Raw genomic sequence first — 23,680 nt, 5'->3', positions numbered from 1 at the left:
TGAGAAGTGTGAAAATTATGATGATGATGTTTACAGACCTGAAAATTATGCTTAACTTAAAGATTGCTATGAGAATTATGAATATAATTCCGATATTGATGCATTTATTGAGAAAGTTTCCGCTGTTCAAGAAGAGACTAATATTTTGCAGGAAACTATGGAAGAAGAAATAGATGAGACTGTGAGCTCATTAGATGAAAAAGATGACGAGGAGAGCGAAGATCAAAAGGAGGAAGAGCGGATTAGCTACCCGTGCCCTTCTAGTGAGAGTAACTCTTCAACTCATACATTGTTTAATTTCCCTTCGTGCTTATCGAAGGATGATTGCTATGATCCCTTGGAGTCATTTGAAATATCCCTTTTTGATGAACTTGATGCTTGCTATGCTTGTGGCCATGATGCCAATATGAATTATGCTTATGGAGATGAACTTGCTATAGTTCCTTATGTTATGAATGAAATTGTTGCTATTGCACCCACGCAATGTAGTCCTATTATCTTTTTGAATTCTCCCAACTACACTATATCGGAGATGTTTGCGCTTATTAAGGACTATATTGATGGGTTGCATTCTACTATTGCACATGATGATTTTGATAAATATAATATGCATGTGCTTGCTGCTCCAACTTGCAATTATTATGAGAGAGGAACTACATCTCCGCCTCTCTATGTTTCCAATACGATAAAATTGCAAGAAACTGTTTATACTATGCATTGGCCTTTACTTCGTGTGCCTGAATTGTTCTGTTATGACATGCCGATGCATAGGAAGAGAGTTAGACTTCGTTTGTGCATGATATATGTCACTTTGTGCTCACTACTAAATCACAAATCATTGTTAATTAAAATTGGCTTTGATATACCTTGGGCTCCGGGTGGATCCATTTCTTGAGCACTATATGCCTAGCTTAATGGCTTTAAAGAAAGCGCTGCCAGGGAGACAACCCGGAAGTTTTAGAGAGTCATTTTTTCTGTTGTGTGCTTTTAAAAAGTTTAAAAACAAAAAAATATAGAGGGGAACCTAAATTTTTTTAAAAAGAAAAGCGAAAGTGAGAAAGATGAGCATTGTTAAAGTGGGAGCTAGCCTTGAACTTTGTTCATGCCCATCGAAACTTTTTGAACCTTGATTACAGAAACTTTTCAACAAAAATAATTATCCCCTTGTACAAATCCTTTGTACTATAAAAATAATGTGCCAAGATTTGCCTTTAGGATGATTAGATTGCTTGTTTGGTTTGTGCAGTGCAAAAACAGAAACTTTGGCTGTAGTGCTTGAATTTTGTTAGTTAAATTTTTGGTAAAAAATTGGCACAAAATAAAAAGGGGGCCAATAAACCAGGACGCAGGCAGGATGATCAATTTTTTCCTGGGTTACTGTTGATGGCCTTTGTATTTAAATATGGACGAAGTGGAGTAGTACTATCTTTATCTTAGCCTCGTAGGGTTCTCCCAGCGCCTACGCTCGCCTCCCCGCCTCGCCCACCGGATCCCGCCATGGAGGATCCCTTAGATCCCAGGATCCCGCGGGCTGCCCTCTCGCTGCGGCCCGCTGCACTGCCCCCTTTGAGCGAAACCCACATGTGTTTCGGAGGGGATCCATTGCTCCGGAATCACAGATCAGTGGCGCCGGAGGACATGTCAGGGCTGCGTTTCAGGTGGTGGGCAGCAAGGGCAAATCGGATCGAGGAAGCGTCGCATCGATTGGAGACAAGTTCGAAGGAGATGCGCCTGGCAAAGCACAAGGCGGAGGCGCAAGTCAATCTCAGGGGAGAGATGCTGAGGGATGCCAGCATCTGGCAGCGTCACGTTGATTTCGAACTGGGGCTAATGGTAGAGATCATATTCACGGAGTCGACTACGGAGGAAAGAACGCGCATGCCTGCGGAATGGCATGAGCAACCAGTGCAACTGTTCAAATGGGTGGTAGGAGAAGCCAAATCACGGGACCAGCTACGGCAGCGCCGCTGGGCATGCCTCGTAGGCGAGGTGAGCTGCCCTCCTTCCCTGCCAGTGGTGTAGTGACCTACTCTGTTGCTGCTGCAGTGAAGTTGCAACGCCATGTCGGTTTGCAACCTTGACAATCACTCCATCTATATGTATTGTATTCCTGTGAAAATACTTGGTCATTTGGAAAAAGATGGTAATTGATTTATCACTAGTTTTTGAATGCTTGGTTGTGACAATCACCTGAAGCCACAACCAGAAGTCTCCATCGCGTAATACTTACGGTCGGTCACACCAATAGACGGTCGGTCGGACCTGCGTCTCACCGAAGGGACACGCCTCGGCTTGGTCTGACATGTACGACCAGTTACATCACTGACTTGTGCGACCACATTTGAGCAGTAGTACTTGAAATTTATGTTCCACTAAACTCATCGGGAGCCGTTTCTGGCTTTGAAACCAAAACCATCAATTAACCTTTAGCTTGTTCCCATCACATTCCAAAGTAGTACTCCTACCACAATGCTATAATTAATTGCAAACCTGCTCACACCTAGTGGAGTATGTATCAAACCTGAACGTGTTCCCACTATGCAGGTTTTGGTACTAGTGCTAGTACTAGGTTATAAAAAGGGGAACTACTTAGCCGAAAATTACTCTACCTTCCTCCTCATAAGTCTTTCTGGTTTGTCCGTCCTTGCCATGGCCGGTGTGCAGAGCTCTAGGTCGAGTACTACTCGTAACAAGGAAGTGGCGACCAAGGCCGCAGAAAAAAGAGAGAGGGCTCGCCGCCTCGCAGAGACCTCGAAAGATCTCTCACGGGCAGGCGAGGGCTTCCTAGAGTGCCCTAGCCGCGTAGGCAAACATACCGAGCTTGCGGCGCTGGAGTCGTTATCCCTCGACGACATGCCCGATCAGCTTAATAAGCAGAAGGAGTTCATCGACGGCTTGGTGGAGCTGCTGAAGGAGAGCCTCGACGACATGCCCGCCGAGCTCAATGAGCAGGGGAAGTTGACCACCGGCTTGGTGCTGCTGCTGAAGAACAGCATTGCCTCGGATAAGAAGGCGACCGGCGAAATCCTGCAACTTCAGGAGGATAATGTGAAGCTCCGCCACGAGCTCGACCTGCTGAAAGTGGAGAACGCCGGCTGGAAGAAGCTGCACGAGAAGAGTAGTTCCTCGGTGAAGATGTTGCACGCCCTCGGTATGGGACAGAAGGAGGAGTTGGCGAAGCTCCGCATCGAGCACCCGGCTGCTGTCAAGGTACGTAATGCGGCCGTGGAAGAGATGATGAAGGCTTGCGTCAAGAAATCCCGTGTCATGGACATAATGAAGAAGATGGCGGAGGAGATGCGCGAGCAGATGGAGGTCGTGGAGGCGATGAAGAAGCAGTTACGGCTCCGCGGCCAGCAACCCTTCATGTAGTAGAGAGCAGCGCCCCAGACTTGTGTGTGCGTCTTCCTTCTTTTTTTGGGGGGGGGGGCTATCTTCCTTCTTCTTTTGCTCCTATGTTTCTTCTTTTGCTTCGGGTGTTTCGCCACACGTGTCACGTTCTCTGCGAGGCATGAATAGAACAATGCTAACGATGAGCGGCGCCGTGGGATCGATGACTAGCAAATTAGATCATTTTTATCGCCATATCGCACTGGGCTGCCGTGTTTCATGCTCCTCCGTCGTACTAGTACTCCAGTTGAAACTTGAGTATGCCGCACGGTTCTTTGCTCCTCCTCAGGTCGTCGGCAACATTTATATAAGCAGTCAAATCACAAGGCCCCGCCTTCCAACAGTAATGAGCCATCAAATCACAAAGGCCCTCGCCTCTCGTGAAACCGACCAAGCAAGACTGCCCCGCCCTCTAGCCTTTTAAATGTATACTTTTGTGCAGTAGTAGTATCGATGGATTGCGGCATGGAGTGAAACTAACAAGATGGAATTAAAGAAAAAAGGTGGTACATATAAAGAGCGCCCATCGCCAAATTATGCATATAGTACTATTAAAAAAGCTAGTACATGCTTAGGTGGGGTGCTAAATTCTATTAAAGAAATTAGCATACCTATTTAATTCTTGGGTTTTTATTATTTATGCCACTAGTTGTGTCTCACTACTCAGTTTTTCCATTAGAAGTTACAACTACTCAAAAATGCCATCGATTCGTGAGATGCTTGCTCAAAAATGCAATTGGATATCTCAAAAATGCCATCGTTCCGTTCGATGTTTACTCAAAAATGCCATTAGACATTGTTATTTTCACGTCAAACCCGTTGACCATGTTATATGACAAAAATAAGCCTAGACCCACATGTCGATTCTCTCTATCTCACAATGATAAGTGTGGCCCCGCTTGTCAGGAGTAACCCAGCGAATAATTTTACAGGAAAATAAGAACGTTGTTGGGATCAAGTAGGCCCCACACTTTATTGTACTGTAGTGAGATAGAGGGAGAGCTGGCATGTTGGTCCATAAGTATTTATGTCATTATAACATGGCAAAAGAGATATGAGTCACAATAATGGTGTTCAGCACAACACACCCCTCAAATAAAACTAAGCACCCTGAAATTCTTTGACAACTAAACTGCTGGCTATATGATGTTGGCCATATATATTGTACATATATAATGTGAAGAAACGAGTGGTAGTACTACCAACTACAAGATGAACTATAAGAAATACTAGTATGTACGTATTGAAGAGTTAAAGTAATGAGAAGGAACATAACATAGTTCTGCTGGGGGCTCAGCACAACACACCCCTCAAATAAAACTAAGCACCCTGAAATTAAACTAAGCAACTAATCCGGTAGACACTGCATTACAACCACCATGAGCAACGACACTGCCACCTTACTCGGACTCCTCGTCCACGTGCTCGACTTTGTCCTTGTCCCTCTTCCTTTTGGCCGATACTTCTTTGCTTGAACCGCACACTTGGCTCTCGCTCTTCATCCAACCCTTGTTGATATTGAAACAAAGGTAGGCATCCATTGCAGCGTAATTGATGTGGTATCTATCTAGTACATTCCACTGCCATGCAAGATGAAACTTGGGCGGAGGTTTCGTTAGTTTACCGTACGAAGGATCAACCATGGCTGCTGCCAGGGTCAACATTGAAGGCTGACGGGAGGACACCAGCACATCCCTCTAGAGGTCGAAGGGCTGGCCTACAACAAGGCCTATCCGATCCAGGACTTCTTTGTCGTTCGTAAAGTCTACAGAAACGAATTTGACTTTGCCACCCCCGAGGAAGTTCTTAAAATCCTCACACTCAATGTCGGCATGGCATATGTGGTAGACCAAGTAGAAGTTATGCACGCAAACCTGGATCACGGTGAGCTTCTTCTTCTCTTCCTCCTTTAGATTCTTCTCTTTTCCCAGGACTGTGGTCTACTCAACATCTAGCCCAGTGACCCACTCATCACCCTTTGACTTTTCGAACATGCGTCTGAAGCGAGCAAGGCATCCTTTCACCGTCGCGGAAGAACGGGTGTAGATGATGTCGAACTCATTGCTGGTGATGGTTCTAACCTTGTACTCACTGCCGATCATGGAGATTTGGGACGCCATGGATTTGGGAGGAGGGTTAGGATTAGTGGAACTGCTATAATGTGAAAGAATGGGACGGCTAGGAGCGAACTGCTGTAATGTTAAAGGACGGCTAGGGGCGAGTGGGAGCGAACTGCTAGGGTTTTTCGATTACAACAATGATGAGTTGGGCGTGCGAAAGGCAGGGTAGTGGCTTGCCACTGGATAAATGGATTCATGCACAGTACTATGGGGGCCCAATTAGATATCATGTCTACTAGACGCCCAATTAAATGGCTTCATGCATTTGCGTGTTCGCACGTCAAGCGTCGGGAAAATTACAGGTGATAGAAGCTTTCCGTGCTCCCATGATACGAGCTTCCGAGAGCCCTTGGATCTGACATCGAACGGTTGCATGGCGTGATTCTAGACCTATGGGTGAATATCCTATCCTGGAGGGTTATTCTGTAAAGTTTCAGCAACTTAGCATGCGACCGTTCGATCTCAGATCCAAGGGCTGTCAGCAGCCCGTATCATGGTCGCGCCTACCACGACCGTCGCCTCGCTCGCGCGGTCGCGCCCTTGGAGATTTCAGACAGCTATAAATGAGCATTTTTTGCCTACTTCGCATGCATGAAACTACTTCCTCCGTCCAGGTGCGCTAGGTTGTCTGATGTTGGCATGTCATACATAGTCATCACTTAGTCACTCATACAACAAGGTTAGCTATAAGGTTGGCTATAAGAGTATTTTTTTACTTCTCTCTATCTCTTTCTTCATAGTATTTATTGCATTTGCCAAGGAGTGACTAAGGGAGTCCTGGATTAGGGGGTCCTCGGACAGCCGGACTATATACTTTGGCCGGACTGTTGGACTATGAAGATACAAGATTGAAGACTTCGTCCCGTGTCTGGATGGGACTCTCCTTTGCGTGGAAGGCAAGCTTGGCAATCCGGATATGTAGATCTCCTCCCTTGTAACCGACTCTATGTAACCCTAGCCCCCTCCGGTGTCTATATAAACCGGAGGGTTTTAGTCTGTAGGACAACAACAATCATAATCATAGGCTAGCTCCTAGGGTTTAGCCTCTACGATCTCGTGGTAGATCAACTCTTGTAATACTCATATCATCAAGATCAATCAAGCAGGAAGTAGGGTATTACCTCCATCGAGAGGGCCCGAACCTGGGTAAACAATGTGTCCCCCGCCTCCTGTTACCATTAGCCTTAGACGCACAGTCCGGGACCCCCTACCCGAGATCCGCCGGTTTTGACACCGACATTGGTGCTTTCATTGAGAGTTCCACTGTGCCGTCATGGTAAGGCTGGATGGCTTCTTCGATCATCGGTAACGATGCGATCCAGGGTGAGGTTTTTCTCCCCGGACAGATCTTCGTATTCGGCGGCTTCGTACTGCGGGCCAACTCGCTTGGCCATCTGGAGCAGATCGACAGCTACGCCCCTGGCCATCAGGTCAGGTTTGGAAGCTTGAACTATACGGCCGACATCCGCGGAGACTTGATCTTCGACGGATTCGAGCCCATGTCAGGTGCGCCGCACAGTCACGACGAGCGTGACTTAGCTCTACCGTCGGACGGTGTTCGGGAGATCACACCTGCGGCTACTCCAGCTCTCAATCCGGAGCAGATCGTGCCATTCGAGGACGGGTGGATAGACCCCGCCACGGAGGCCGCACACTCAGCGGCGATAGAGCCGAATACTGACTTCACCTCCTATGAGACCTGTGTCACCGGACCCTTGGATTCGTCCCCAGCCACAGGCTTCGAACTGCTTGAGTCCGTGCCTATCGAATCTGATTGGGCACCGATCATGGAGTTCACCTCCACGGATATCTTTCAGCACTCTCCCCTGGGCGACGTGCTAAATTCATTAAGGTCTCTCTCCGTGTCAGGAGACCCTTGTCCGAACTATGTCCGGCTTGAGTGGGAAGCAGACGATGAAGAAATTTGTTCCCCACCCACCACCCACTTAATAGCCACTATCGATGACTTAACCGACAAGCTTGATTTCGGCTCCGAAGACATCGACGTTATAGACGACGATGCAGGAGAAGAACAGGAACCACCGCCCACAGGGCGCTGGACAACCACCTCATCATAGGACATATATATGGTGGATACTCCCAAAGAAAGCGATGGCAATAAGGCAACGGAGGATACTCCCCTCGAGAAGCAATCTAAGCACCGGCGTCATCGGCGCCGCTCTAAGCCCCGCCATAGCAAAAGCAGTGATACCGGAACAAGAGACAATAATACTGCAGATAGTGCCGAAGACGAAGACAATCCTCCCCATCCAGGCTTCGAGCGGGAGGACGGGCAAGCTAGCCCTCAGGAACAGGCGACAGACGGAGAATCAGAGGATGACAATTACATGCCCCTCTCCGAAGACGAGGTGAGCCTCGGCGACGAAGAATTAATCGTACCTGAGGATCCCGTCGAGCAGGAGCGCTTCAAGCGCCGGCTTATAGCCACAGCAAAAAGCCTGACGAAAAAGCAGCAGCAGCTTCAAGCTGATCAAGATCTGCTAGTGGACAGATGGACCGAGGTTCTGGAAGCCGAGGAATACGAACTCGAGGCCAACCAAAAGTTACCCAAAGCGCAGGTTGCTACCCCAACTCGAGGAAGCACTAAAGCCTGCATTACCAGCGTATGATGCGGCTGACTGGCCACCTCGTGGCCGAGATAAAGCGGCGTATCATCCCGAAGTCCAGCCCGCACCCCGTCGCCAGTCAACCAAGGCCCGGGCCTACACGCAGGACCCGTGAGACGTATTGGAAAACAAAGCAGGACATACAAGATCAATCTACGGGTCACGGGGGCGCGCCCTAATGCGTGACGACGACCGTCACGCCGGATATACCAAAAGCAAATCCGGCCGGGCTGAATACAGCAGACCAGACTCGTATGAACTGCGTCGTGATATATCCCGGCACAGAGGCGCTGCACACCCCCTATGCTTCACCAACGAAGTAATGGATCACGAATTCCCAGAAGGGTTTAAACCCGTGAACATTGAATCATATGATGGTACAACAGACCCCGCGGTATGGATTGAGGATTTCCTCCTCCACATTCACATGGCCCACGGTGATGATCTACATGCCATCAAGTACCTCCCACTAAAACTCAAAGGGCTGGCTCGGCATTGGCTGAATAGCCTGCCGGCAAACTCCATCGGCAGTTGGGAGAACTTGGAAGACGCATTCCTTGACAATTTCTAGGGCACTTATGTGCGACCACCGGATGCTGATGACTTGAGTCACATAACCCAACAGCCCGGGGAGTCAGCCAGGAAATTCTGGACTCGGTTCCTAACTAAAAAGAACCAAATTGTCGACTGTCCGGATGCCGAGGCCTTAGCGGCATTTAAGCATAACATCCGCGACGAGTGGCTCGCCCGACACCTCGGCCAAGAGAAGACGAAGTCCATGGCAGCCCTCACGACACTCATGACCCGCTTTTGTGCGGGCAAGGACAGCTGGCTGGCTCGCAGCAACAACACATCAAGAAATCCCGGCAATTCAGATGCCAGAGATAGCAACGGCAAGCCACGTCGCAACAGACACAAGCGCCGCAACAACGGCGACAACGCTGAAGGCACGGCAGTCAATGCCGGATTCAGGGGCTCCAGGTCCGGTCAGCGGAAAAAGCCGTTCAAAAGAAGCAATCCAGGCCCGTCCAGTTTGGACCGCATACTCGATCGCTCGTGTCAAATTCATGGCACCCCCGATAAACCAGCCAACCACACCAATAGAGAATGCTGGGTGTTCAAACAAGCCGGCAAGTTAAACGCCGAAAACAAGGAAAAAGGGCTGTATAGCGACGACGAGGTGGAGCCCCGGTCGCCGAACATAGGAGGACAGAAGAAATTTCCTCCCCAAGTGAAAACGGTGAACATGATATACGCAACCCATATTCCCAAGCGGGAATGGAAGCGTGCACTAAGGGACGTCTATGCGATGGAGCCAGTCGCCCAAAAGTTCAACCCATGGTCCTCTTGTCCGATCACTTTCGATCGCAGGGACCACCCTACCAGCATCCGTCATGGCGGTTCTGCCGCATTGGTCCTTGACCCCATCATTGACGAATTTCACCTCACTCGTGTCCTTATGGACGGTGGCAGCAGCCTGAACCTGCTCTATCAGGATACAGTGCGCAAAATAGGTATCGACCCCTCAAGGATCAAACCAACTAAGACCACCTTTAAAGGCGTCATACCAGGTGTAGAGGCCTGCTGCACGGGCTCAATCACACTGGAAGTGGTCTCCGGATCTCCGGACAACTTCCGAAGCGAGGAGTTAATCTTCGATATCGTCCCCTTCCGCAGTGGCTATCACGCACTGCTCGGACAAACCGCATTTGCTAGATTCAATGCGGTACCGCATTATGCATACCTCAAGCTCAAAATGCCAGGACCTCGCGGGGTTATAACAGTTAACGGAAACACAGAGCGCTCGCTCCGTACGGAGGAGCACACTGCGGCCCTCGCAACAGAAGTACAAAGCAGCCTTCTAAGGCAAAACGCCAATTCGGCGATAAAGCCCCCGGACACCTTCAAGCGAGTCCGGAGTAACCTGCAACAGGATCGCCTGGCACGTCCAGAGCTCGCCTAGCAATTCGGCCTCCGTCCTAGTCCCAGACACGCGACGAAATTTGTGCCGCGCGTACATAATACGCACTCACAATACCATGGGCATAGGCGGAGGCACGGCTATGGCACGGCCCACAATGCGGCTCAACCGCCTCAGGGCCCGTATATCTTTACCTTTTTCTTTCTTTCAGGACCCTATTCTCTGAAAGCCCTTTACGATAGCCTGATTATCAGACCCATCACGGGAAGGAAACACCAAGGAAGCAAGAAGCTCTGACGTACAAGGGAATCCCCAGGTGGTCTCTGATAATGATCGCTATACCTGTTTTACATACCCACACATAGCTCGCCCTTGGATAGGACATGTCAAATAGTCCTATTTTTTGCTTATTGCACTACTTGTACACATACACTTGTGTCATTTAAATAATAATATACAGCGTTAGCTTATTATTACATTTCTTCATCTTTTTTCCTTGTTTGTTTATTTACGACAAATTGCACCCGTACATTCTGTTGGAAATATGCCCTAGAGGCAATAATAAATTGGTTATTATTATTATACTTCCTTATTCACGATAATCGTTTATTATCCATGCTAGAGTTGTATTGATAGGAAACTCAGATACATGTGTGGATACATAGACAACACCATGTCCCTAGTAAGCCTCTAGTTGACTAGCTTGTTGATCAATAGATGGTTACGGTTTCCTGACCATGGACATTGGATGTCGTTGATAACGGGATCACATCATTAGGAGAATGATGTGATGGACAAGACCCAATCCTAAGCCTAGCACAAGATCGTGTAGTTCGTTTGCTAAGAGCTTTTCTAATGTCAAGTATCATTTCCTTAGACCATGAGATTGTGCAACTCCCGGATACCGTAAGAATGCTTTGGGTGTACCAAACATCACAACGTAACTGGGTGGCTATAAAGGTGCACTACAGGTATCTCCGAAAGTGTCTGTTGGGTTGGCACGAATCAAGACTGGGATTTGTCACTCCGTGTAAACGGAGAGGTATCTCTGGGCCCACTCGGTCGTACATCATCATAATGTGCACAATGTGACCAAGGAGTTGGTCACGGGATGATGTGTTACGGAACGAGTAAAGAGACTTGCCGGTAACAAGATTGAACAAGGTATCGGGATACCGACGATCGAATCTCGAGCAAGTAACATACCGATAGACAAACGGAATTGTATACGGGATTGATTGAATCCTCGACATCGTGGCTCATCCGATGAGATCATCGAGGAGCATGAAGGAGCCAACATGGGTATCCAGATCTCGCTGTTGGTTATTGACCGGAGAGTCGTCTCGGTCATGTCTGCGTGTCTCCCGAACCCGTAGGGTCTACACACTTAAGGTTCGGTGACGCTAGGGTTGTAGAGATATTAGTATGTGGTAACCCGAAAGATGTTCGGAGTCCCGGATGAGATCCCGGACGTCATGAGGAGTTCCAGAATGGTCTGGAGGTAAAGATTTATATATGGGAAGTCTTGTTTTGGTCGCCAGAAAAGTTTCACGCATTATCGGTATTATACCGGGAGTGCCGAAAGGGGTCCGAGGGTCCACCAAGGGGATCCACCAGCCCCGGAGGCCACATGGGCTGTAGGGGTGTGTTCCTTGGCCTATATGGGCCAAGGGCACCAGCCCCAAGAGGCCCATGCGCCAAGAGATAAGACAAAGGGAGAGTCCTAAAGGGGGAAGGCACCTCCGAGGTGCCTTGGGGAGGATGGACTCCTCCCTGGCCGCACCCTTCCTTGGAGGAAGGGCCAAGGCTGCGCCCCCCTCTCCCTTGGCCCTATATATAGTGGGGGGGGGAGGCAGGGCAGCAATATCTAAGCCCTGGCGCCTCCCTCTCCCTCCCGTGACACATCTCCCTCCCCCCGCAGCGCTTGGCGAAGCCCTGTTGGAATCCCGCTACTTCCACCACCACGCCGTCGTGCTGCTGAATCTCCATCAACCTCTCCTCCCGTCTTGCTGGATCAAGAAGGAGGAGACGTCGCTGCTCCATACGTGTGTTGAACGCGGAGGTGCCGTCCGTTCGGCGCTATGATCATCGGTGATTTGGATCACGATGAGTACGACTCCATCAACCCCGTTCTCTTGAACGCTTCCGCTCGCGATCTACATGGGTATGTAGATGCACTCCTTCCCTCTCGTTGCTAGTAAACTCCATAGATTGATCTTGGTGATGCGTAGAAAATTTTGAATTTCTGCTACGTTACCCAACAGTGGCATCATGAGCTAGGTCTATGCGTAGTTTCTATGCACGAGTAGAACACAAAGTAGTTGTGGGCGTCGATTTTGTCAATTTACTTGCCGTTACTAGTCTTATCTTGATTCGGCGGCATCGTGGGATGAAGCGGCCCGGACCGACCTTACATGTACACTTACGTGAGACAGGTTCCACCGACTGACATGCACTAGTTGCATAAGGTGGCTAGCGGGTGTCTGTCTCTCCCACTTTAGTCGGATCGGATTCGATGAAAAGGGTCCTTATGAAGGGTAAATAGAAATTGGCATATCACGTTGTGGCTTTTGCGTAGGTAAGAAACGTTCTTGCTAGAATCCCATAGCAGCCACGTAAAACATGCAACAACAATTAGAGGACGTCTAACTTGTTTTTGCAGGGTATGCTATGTGATGTGATATGGCCAAAAGGATGTGATGAATGATATATGTGATGTATGAGATTGATCATGTTCTCGTAATAGGAATCATGACTTGCATGTCGATGAATATGACAACCGACAGGAGCCATAGGAGTTGTCTTAATTTATTGTATGACCTGCGTGTCAATGAAAACGCCATGTAATTACTTTACTTTATTGCTAACCGTTAGCCATAGTAGTAGAAGTAATAGTTGGCGAGACAACTTCACGAAGACACAATGATGGAGATCATGGTGTCATGCCGGTGACGAAGGTGATCATACCGCGCCTCGAAGATGGAGATCAAAGGTGTAGGATGATATTGGCCATATCATGTCACTTTATGATTTGCATGTGATGTTTGTCATGTTTACATCTTATTTGCTTAGAACGACGGTAGCATAAATAAGATGATCCCTCACTAAAATTTCAAGAGACGTGTTCCCCCTAACTGTGCACCGTTGTGAAGGTTCATTGTTTCGAAGCACCACGTGATGATCGGGTGTGATAGATTCTAACGTTCGCATACAACGGGTGTTGACGAGCCTAGCATGTACAGACATGGCCTCGGAACACAAGCAAAACACTTAGGTTGACTTGACGAGCCTAGCATGTACAGACATGGCCTCGGAACACAAGAGACCGAAAGGTCGAACATGAGTCGTATAGTAGATGCGATCAACATGGAGATGTTCACCGATGATGACTAGTCCGTCTCACGTGATGACCGGACACGCCCTAGTTTGACTCGGATCATGTATCACTTAGATGACTAGAGGGATGTCTATCTGAGTGGGAGTTCATTAAATAATCAGATGAACTTCATTATCATGAACATAGTCAAAAGGTCTTTGCAAATTATGTCATAGCTTACGCTTTAGCTCTACTGTTTAAGATATGTTCCTAGAGAAAATTTAGTTGAAAGTTGATAGTAGCAATTATGCGGACTGGGTCCGTAAACTGAGGATTGTCCTCATTGCTGCACAGAAGGCTTATGTCCTTAATGCACCGCTCGGTGTGCTGAACCTCAAACGTCGTATGTAGATGTTGCGAAACATCTGACATACACATTTTGATGACTACGTGATAGTTCAGTGCGTAATGCAACGGTTTAGAATTGTGGCGACAAGACGGTTTTGAAACGTCACAAAACATATGAGATGTTCCGAAGACTGAAATTGGGATTTCAGACTAGTGCCCACGTCAGGAGGTATGAGACCTCTGACAAGTTTCTTAAGCCTGCAAACTAAGGGAGAAAAGCTCAATCGTTGAGCATGTGCTCAGATTGTCTGAGTACTACAATCACTTGAATCGAGTGGGAGTTAATCTTCTAGATGAGATAGTGATGGTTCTCCATAGTCACTGCCACCAAGCTATTAGAGCTTCGTGATGAAATATAACATATCAGGGATAGATATGATGATCCTTGAGCTATTCCCAATGTTTGACACCGCGAAAGTAGAAATCAAATAGGAGCATCAATTGTTGATGGTTAGTAAAACCACTAGTTTCAAGAAGGGCAAGGGCAAAAGGGATACTTCATGAAACAGCAAATCATTTGCTGCTCTAGTGAAGAATCCCAAGATTAAACCCAAACCCGAGACTAATTGCTTCTGTAATGAGGGGAACGGTCACTGAAGCAGAACTACCCTAGATACTTGGTAGATGAGAAGGCAGGCAAGGTCGACAGAAGTATATTGGATATACATTATATGAATGTGTACTTTGCTAGTACTCCTAGCAGCACCAGGGTATTAGATACCGGTTCGGTTGCTAAGTGTTAGTAACTCAAAATAAAAGCCGCGGAATAAATGGAGACTAGCTAAAGGTGAGATGACGATGTGTGTTGGAAGTGTTTCCAAGGTTGATGTGATCAAGCATCGCATGCTCCCTCTACCATCGAGATTGGTGTTTGCGTTGAGCATAAACATGATTGGATTATGTTTATCGCAATATGGTCATTCATTTAAGGAGAATAATGGTTACTCTGTTTATTTGAATAATACCTTCAATGGTCTTGCACCTAAAATGAATCTCGATCGCAGTGATACACATATTCGTGCCAAAAGATATAAAATAGTAATGATAGTACCACATACTTGTGGCACTGCCATTTGAGTCATATTGGTATAGAACGCATGAAGAAGCTCCATGTAGATGGATCTTTGGACTCAGTCATTTTTGAAAAGATTGAGACATGCGAACCATGTCTATTGGTATATATGCATGAAGAAACTCCATGCAGATGGATCGCTTGGACTCACTTGATTTTGAATCACTTGAGACATGCAAATCATACCACATGGGCAAGATGACTGAAAGGCCTCGTTTTCAGTAAGATGGAACAAGAGAGCAACTTATTGGAAGTAATACATTTTGATGTATGCAGTCCAATGAGTGCTGAGGCATGCAGTGGATATCGTTATGTTCTTACTTCACAGATGATTTGAGTAGATGCTGAGTGTATTTACTTGATGAAACACAAGTCTGAATTATTGAAAGGTTCAAGTAATTTCAGAGTGAAGTTGAAGATCGTCGTGACAAGAGGATAAAATGTCTGTGATATGATCATAGAGATGAGTATTTGAGTTACGAGTTTGGCACACAATTAAGACATTGTGGAAAGTGTTTCACAATTAATACCGCCTGGAACACCATAGTGTGATGGTGTGTCCGAACATCATAACTGTACCCTATTGGATATGGTGCAAGCCATGATGTCTCTTATCGAATTACCACTATCGTTTATGGGTTAGGCATTAGAGATAACCGCATTCACTTTAAAAGGGGCACCACGCAATTCCGTTGAGACGACACCGTTTAGAGAAACCTAAGTTGTCGTTTCTTAAAAGTTTGGGGCTGCGATGCTTATGTGAAAAAGTTTCAAGCTGATAAGCTCGAACCCAAAGCGGATAAATGCATCTTCATAGAAAACCCCAAACAGTTGGGTATACCTCCTATTTCAGATCTGGAAGCAAAAGTAATTGCTTCTAGAAATGAGTCCTGTCTCGAGGAAAAGTTTCTCTCGAAAGAATTGAGTGGGAGGATGGTGGAGACTTGATGAGGTTATTGAACCATAACTTCAACTAGTGTGTAGCAGGGCACAGGAAGTTGTTCCTGTGGCACCTACACCAATTGAAGTGGAAGCTTATGATAGTGATCATGAAACTTCGGATCAAGTCACTACCAAACCTCGTAGGTCGACAAGGACATGTACTACTCCTGAGTGGTACGGTAATCCTGTCTTAGATATCATGTTGTTAGACAACACTGAACCTACGGGCTATGGAGAAGCGATGGTGGGCCCGGATTCCGACGAATGGCTCGAGGCCATGAAATCCGAGATAGGATCCACGTATCAGAACAAAGCATGGACTTTGGTGAACTTGCCCGATGATCGGCAAGCCATTGAGATAAATGGATCTTTAAGAAGAAGACGGACGTGGACGGTAATGTTACCGTCTATGAAGCTCGACTTGTGGCAAAGAGTATTTTCACAAGTTCAAGGAGTTGACTACGATGAGATTTTCTCATCCATAGCGATGCTTAAGTCCGTCGGAATCATGTTAGCATTAGTTGCATTTATGAAATCTGGCAGATGGATGTCAAAAACAAGTTTCCTTACCATTTTTCATAAGGAAAGGTTGTATGTGATACAATCAGAAAGGTTTTGTCGATCCTAAGGATGCTAAAAGGTATGCTAGCTCCAGCGATCCTTCCATGGACTAGAGCAAGCATCTCGGAGTCAGAATATACGCTTTGATGGAGCGATCAAAGTTTTTGGGTTTATACAAAGTTTGTTAGAAACTTGTATTTACAATAAAGTGAGTGGGAGCGCTACAACATTTCTGATAAGTATATGTGAATGACATATTGTTGATCCGAAATGATGTGAAATTTCTGGAAAGCATAAAGGGTTGTTTGAAAGGAGTTTTTCAAAGGAAGACCTGGATAAAGCTGCTTACGTATTGGGCATCAAGATCTATAGAGATAGATCAAGACGCCTGATGATACTTTCAAAGAACGCACACCTTGACATGATTTTGAAAGAGTTCAAAATAGATCAGCAAAGAAGGAGTTCTTGGCTGTGTTACAAGGTGTGAGTATTGAGTAAGACTCAAGACCTGACCACAGCAGAAGAGAGAGAAAGGACGAAGGTCGTCCCCTATGCTTTAGACATAGGCTCTAAAGTATGCTATGCTGTGTGCCACACATGAAGTGTGCCTTGCCATGAGTTGGTCAAGGGGTACAATAGTGATCCGGGAATGGATCACATGACAGCGGTCGAACTTATCCTTAGTATCTAGTGGACTAAGGAATTTTCTCGATTATGGAGGTGAAAAGGAGTTCGTCGTAAAGGGTTACGTCGATGCGAACTTTGACACTAATCCGGATGACTCTGAGTAGTAAACCGGATTCGTATAGTAGAGCAGTTATTTGAAATGGCTCCAAGTAGCGCGTGGTAGCATCCACAAGATGACATAGATATTCGTAAAGCACACACGGATCTAAAAGGTTCAGACCCATTGACTAATAACCTCTCTCACAAGCATAACATGATCAAACCAGAACTCATTGAGCATTAATCACATAGTGATGTGAACTAGATTGTTGACTCTAGTAAACTCTTTCGATGTTGGTCACATGGTGATGTGACCTGTGAGTGTTAATCACATGGTGATGTGAACTAGATTATTGACTCTAGTGCAAGTGGGAGACTATTGGAAATATGCCCTAGAGGCAATAATAAATTGGTTATTATTATATTTCCTTATTCATGATAATCGTTTATTATCCATGCTAGAATTGTATTGATAGGAAACTCAGATACATGTGTGGATACATAGACAACACCATGTCCCTAGTAAGCCTCTAGTTGACTAACTCGTTGATCAATAGATGGTTACGGTTTCCTGACCATGGACATTGGATGTCGTTGATAACGGGATCACATCATTAGGAGAGTGATGTGATGGACAAGACCCAATCCTAAGCCTAGCACAAGATCGTGTAGTTCGTTTGCTAAGAGCTTTTCTAATGTCAAGTATCATTTCCTTAGACCATGAGATTGTGCAACTCCCGGATACCGTAAGAATGCTTTGGGTGTACCAAACGTCACAACGTAACTGGGTGGCTATAAAGGTGCACTACAGGTATCTCCGAAAGTGTCTGTTGGGTTGGCACGAATCGAGACTGGGATTTGTCACTCCGTGTAAACGGAGAGGTATCTATGGGCCCACTCGGTAGGACATCATCATAATGTGCACAATGTGACCAAGGAGTTGATCACGGGATGATGTGTTACGGAAGGAGTAAAGAGACTTGCCGGTAACGAGATTGAACAGGGTATCGAGATACCGACGATCGAATCTCGGGCAAGTAACATATCGATAGACAAAGGGAATTGTATACGGGATTGATTGAATGCTCGACATCGTGGTTCATCCGATGAGATCATCGAGGAGCATGTGGGAGCCAACATGGGTATCCAGATCCCGCTGTTGGTTATTGACCGGAGAGTCGTCTCGGTCATGTCTGCGTGTCTCCCGAACCCGTAGGGTCTACACACTTAAGGTTCGGTGACGCTAGGGTTGTAGAGATATTAGTATGCAGTAACCCGAAAGTTGTTCGGAGTCCCGGATGAGATCTCGGACGTCATGAGGAGTTCCTGAATGGTCCGGAGGTAAAGATTTATATATGGGATGTCTTGTTTTGGTCGATATTGTACCGGGAGTGCCGAAAGGGGTCCGGGGGTCCACCAAGGGGGTCCACCAGCCCCGGGGGGCCACATGGGCTGTAGGGGTGTGCGCCTTGGCCTATATGGGCCAAGGGCACCAGCCCCAAGAGGCCCATGCGCCAAGAGATAAGATAAAGGGAGAGTCCTAAAGGGGGAAGGCACCTCCGAGGTGCCTTGGGGAGGATGGACTCCTCCCTGGCCGCACCCTTCCTTGGAGGAAGGGCCAAGGCTGCGCCCCCCCTCTCCCTTGGCCCTATATATAGTGGGGGGGAGGGAGGGCAGCAATATCTAAGCCCTGGTGCCTCCCTCTCCCTCCCGTGACACATCTCCCTCCTCCCGCAGCGTTTGGCGAAGCCCTCTTGGAATCCCGCTACTTCCACCACCACGCCGTCGTGCTGCTGGATCTCCATCAAACTCTCCTCCCCCCTTGCTGGATCAAGAAGGAGGAGACGTCGCTGCTCCGTATGTGTGTTGAACACGGAGGTGCCGTCCGTTCGGCGCTAGGATCATCGGTGATTTGGATCACGACGAGTACAACTCCATCAACCCCGTTCTCTTGAACGCTTCCGCTCGCGATCTACAAGGGTATGTAGATGCACTCCTTCCCTCTCGTTGCTAGTAAACTCCATAGATTGATCTTGGTGATGCGTAGAAAATTTTGAATTTCTGCTACGTTACCCAACACATTCTGGTACGTCCAATGCGCCAGGGGCTTCAATGTACACCATAACACTGCAAGAGAAGTCCGGACACTTTCAACAGTGCGGCACCCCGAACTTATAGCGTTATATGCATCAGCTCCGAATCATGTCTTGGGTCAATAGTTGGGTTTTCCCAGCTCCCATGTTTTGGTGCCTTACGTTCCGCTATATCGGCTAAGGTAGCACGAGGAGAACTACTGCGATTGTGTCTCGGTTCTTCCGGACGAGCACCTCAATAGAGAAAGCCTAAAACTGACTATCATGATGCGGCGAGAGCTGGTCACTGTTCGAGAGGTCTCAAATCCTTAAAGATTTTTTCCGCTTCGGGCGAGGAATCGGCCTTGTCCGATTTAGGCGTATATAGCGCCCCAAGTTCGGCCTTCTGAATACTAGGGGCTTCGCCAAAATTTAAAATTGTAGACTTCTATGGCTAAGTCAGAGTGAGAAAGCTGTATAGTCCGATTGCCTTGTTCGCTGCGCTAAACACCTCCTTAAAGGACCAATTTTTTTTGGATAAAGAGTGTTTTAGATTTATCTCGAACACCTCAGTACTAGTTACATGGGGCAGAAGCCAACGACTGGCCAACTATCAGATTTTATAAAAGGCCGCACAGAAGGTAATATTTTAAATCGAGAAGCGTTATATAGCGCACATGAACTCATTTTCATATTACAAGGATCACATGAGTACATTCATTCAAATATTACATCCTTAGCACATTCCTCCGCCACAAGGCGGGCACCCTTCAGAACACTGTCATAATACTTTTCGGGGTGGCGATGCTCCTTGCTCTCCGGTGGCCCCTCCTTCACCAGCTTTTCGGCATCCATCTTTGCCCAGTGCACTTTCGCACGGGCAAAGGCCCTGCGCGCACCTTCAATGCAGACGAACCGCTTTATGACTTCAAGCCGTGGGCATGCATTCACAAGCCGCTTTACCAAGCTGAAGTAGCTGCCAGGCAGGGGCTCGCCAGGCCACATCCGGACTATGAGACCCTTCATGGCCAGTTCGGCCGCCTTGTGAAGCTCGACCAGTTGCTTCTGCTAGTCGCTCAAGGGCATCGGATGTTCGGTCCCAACATATTGAGACCAGAACAACTTTTTCGTCGAGCTCCCTTCCTCGGCCCGGTAGAACTCTGCGGCCTCCAATACGCTGCGCGATAGATCTGCGAACGCTCCTGGAGAGCTCCGAATTCGGGTAAGTAAAAGGAAAGTCTCCTTCACATGCTTGCTTTGCATAATGAATGCCTTACCCGCCGCTATCTTCTTGGCCGCCTGAATCTCCTGGAGGGCCTTTTGGGCTTCGGCCTTGGCATTCTGTGCGTTCTCGAGGGCCTTCGCAAGCTCGGACCCCTACGTCTTAGAGTTGCGCTCCAAGGAGTCGTATTTCTTGAAGAAATACTGGAGCTCTTGCTGGACCTCGCCGACTCGGGCCTCTTGCTTCTCGCGCTCGATGCGCTCCTTGGCCGCTCTGTTTGCGGCCTCGGATAGCGCCTTCTTTAGGGCCGCCACTTCGGTCGTGGCCCCTATCAAAATTCATGATGATCCTATGATCTACAAACCACTTTCTCTTTATCAATATAAAAACAGGGTATCACTTACCTTTGTTCTCTTCGAGCTGCCTCTTGGTAAGGCCGAGCTCTTCCTCGGATCGCTTAAGGTCCCGCTTCAGTACGGCGACCTCCGCAGTACGAGCGGCAGCGGCCAGCAGCGAAGCCTGCTTATTCACATAGACATATTCTGATTAGACTCCTACGATTGTTATTTGATCCTCTGTTTGGCCTTTCTTTTCCGAACACCAAATAGAGCATCAGGGGCTACTGTCTATGCTGTGATATTTTCTCATAATTTGATTACTTACCTCAAAGCCTGTTAGGAGGCTGGCACAGGCTTCGGTCAAACCCCTTTTGGCGGACCGAACTTTCTCGACCACCACACTCATGATAGCGCGGTGCTCTTCGTCAATGGAAGCGCCGCGAAGCGCTTCCAGCAAGTTGTCCAACGCCTCTGGTTGGACAGAGTCCATCGGCACAGACGGCTCGCCCCCCTTAGCGAGGGGCCGCCTGTCAGAATCCGGAACCACTAGAGGTTCTGGCGCAGTATCCGGCTGAGGGCCAAACCTGCTGCGGCCCCCGTCATGAGAACCCGTGGGAGTCTTACCCCCCACGCGCCCGGCGCCTGGAATGTCGCCTTGGGGCGCCTCCAGAACTATCTCCCCTTGGTCCGGTATCCTCTGAGATAGCACCTCGGTGTCGTCCATGGGCCGGGGGGAGGTGGCTGTCAGGAGCGAATCGTTGTTCATCGCCGACGGGCCCAAAGATCCATCCGAAGAGGATACGTCGATGTGGGCTTTGGACGGATTGCACGATCATGTTCGACATGATATAAGAAGAAATAAAACAAAAATACCAGAACTATCATTGTATCCGGATACTTACGACTTCGCCAGGGGCTTGTCCCTGGGCAACCACTCCTCGTCGCTGTAGGCGGCTGTTGTGGAGTGGTCCGGAGGGAGGGTCCTTCCCTTCTTGGACCCTTCGGCCTCCCCAGATGGGGCGGCCTTCCTTTTCTCCCCCCCGCCCCCCGGGCTAGAGGGGGAGAACTTTCCTCTTCCTCCTCCTCGTCTTCGGGGGAGGAGCGTGCCTCAGTGTTTTCGGACGATGAGTCCGATACAACCTTGCGCCGGAGACCCTTCCTGGTCCCTGCGGCCTTCTTCTTGGCCTTCTTCTCTGGCGCCTCATAGGGCACCGGAACCAGCATCTCCGTTAAGAGAGCCGTTGCTGGATCTTCGGGCAGTGGAGCCGGACAATCGATCCGCTCTGCTGTCGCTACCCAGTCCTGTTAAAATAGCATGGAGATTTAGATCCCTCGCACGATTATACAGGGGAAAGAAACATCTTGTGAGATATAAAGAGCTTACCGGATTGGCAAGGCGCTTTGCGCTGAGTCTGCGATCCTCGGTAAGAGAAGGAGGTACCTCGGCGGCCTTGAACAGCACCTTCCAGATGTCTTTGTGCGTCGTGTTGAAAAGCTCTCGCAGCATTTGGTGCTCGGCCGGGTCAAACTCCCACATATTGAATGCCCGTCTTTGACACGGAAGGATCCGACGGAAGAGCATGACCTGGACCACGTTGACAAGCTTGATTTTCTTGCTTATCATATTTTTGACACAGTTCTAGAGTCCGGTCAGCTCCACCGACGAACCCCAGGACAGACCCTTCTCTTTCCAGGAGGTGAGCCGCATGGGGATGCCGGATCGAAATTCGGGGGCCGCCACCCAATTGGTGTCGCGCGGCTCGGTGATGTAGAACCACCACGATTGCCACCCCTTCACGGTCTCCACATAAGAGCCTTCGAGCCAGGTGACATTGGGCATTCTGCCCACCATGGCGCCTCCGCACTCCGCTTGCTGGCCAACAACCACCTCCGGTTTTACGTTGAAGGTCTTCAGCCATAGGCCGAAGTGGGGCTTGATGCGGAGGAAGGCCTCGCACACGACGATAAACACCGAGATGTTGAGGATGAAATTGGGGGCCAGATCATGGAAGTCCAGCCCGTAGTTGAACATGAGCCCACGGACAAATGGGTGGAGAGGAAATCCCAGTCCGCGGACGAAGTGGGGAAGGAATACAACCCTCTCATGGGGTTCTGGAGTAGGGACGATCTGCCCCGCGTCCGGGAGCCGGTGCGCGATATCTGCGGCCAGGTATCCGGATTCTCGGAGCTTCGTAATGTCCTCCTCCATAACGGAGGAGACCATCCACTTGCCTCCCGCTCCGGACATGTTTGGAATGGCTTTGCGGAGAAAATGAGAACTTGGGCGCTGGAGCTCGAGTGGGTGAGGATGGATGGGCAGGGGAAGGAGAAGGCGTGGGTGAAAAAGAGGAATCCTTATCCCTTTATAAAGGCGGTAGAAACTGTGCGCCTCCCCACTTGCCCCGTAAAATCGCTTACTCCCCAAGCGCCGCGATTGATGGCACAGTTGGGTTACCTATACCCATATTGATGAGAATCTCGTGATAAGGGGGCACAATCTCTGCTTCGACAAGACGTGCCAAGAAAACCGCCTCGCAACATGTGCAGCAGCTGGTTGAGGGAAAACGGTTGGAATAAAGATCGGGTCGTGGCGTGATGTCACGTTATGAAAAGTTGTCAGCAGATTAGATTTGTGGACTATTGTACTCTCTACGGTGGTATGTGGAATTTGTTTTGTAGAGCCGGACACTATCCTTGTGTTCAAAATCTTCTATGGAGTATTCAGAGGAGGAACCCGTCTTGCAATGCCGAAGACAATCTGCGCGCCGGACTTATCATCATTGAAGGATTAGGGGGTCCTCGGACAGCCGGACTATATACTTTGGCCAGATTGTTGGACTATGAAGATACAAGATTGAAGACTTCGTCCCGTGTCCGGATGGGACTCTCCTTTGCGTGGAAGGCAAGCTTGGCAATCCGGATATGTAGATCTCCTCCCTTGTAACCGACTCTGTGTAACCCTAGC

General features: G+C 48.3%; 1 pseudogene; it reads right to left on the bottom strand.

The window, feature by feature from the left end:
• The window catches only part of LOC141021622 (uncharacterized), a 56,374-nt pseudogene extending 33,411 nt beyond the window's left edge, over positions 1-22,963 (bottom strand).
• Positions 22,964-23,680: the final 717 nt, after the last annotated feature.

Source organism: Aegilops tauschii, chromosome 4, assembly GCF_002575655.3.
Source record: "Aegilops tauschii subsp. strangulata cultivar AL8/78 chromosome 4, Aet v6.0, whole genome shotgun sequence".
NCBI lineage: Eukaryota > Viridiplantae > Streptophyta > Magnoliopsida > Poales > Poaceae > Aegilops > Aegilops tauschii.
The sequence above is the reverse complement of the archived record's forward strand: the minus strand, read 5'-3'. Positions and strand labels throughout refer to the sequence as shown.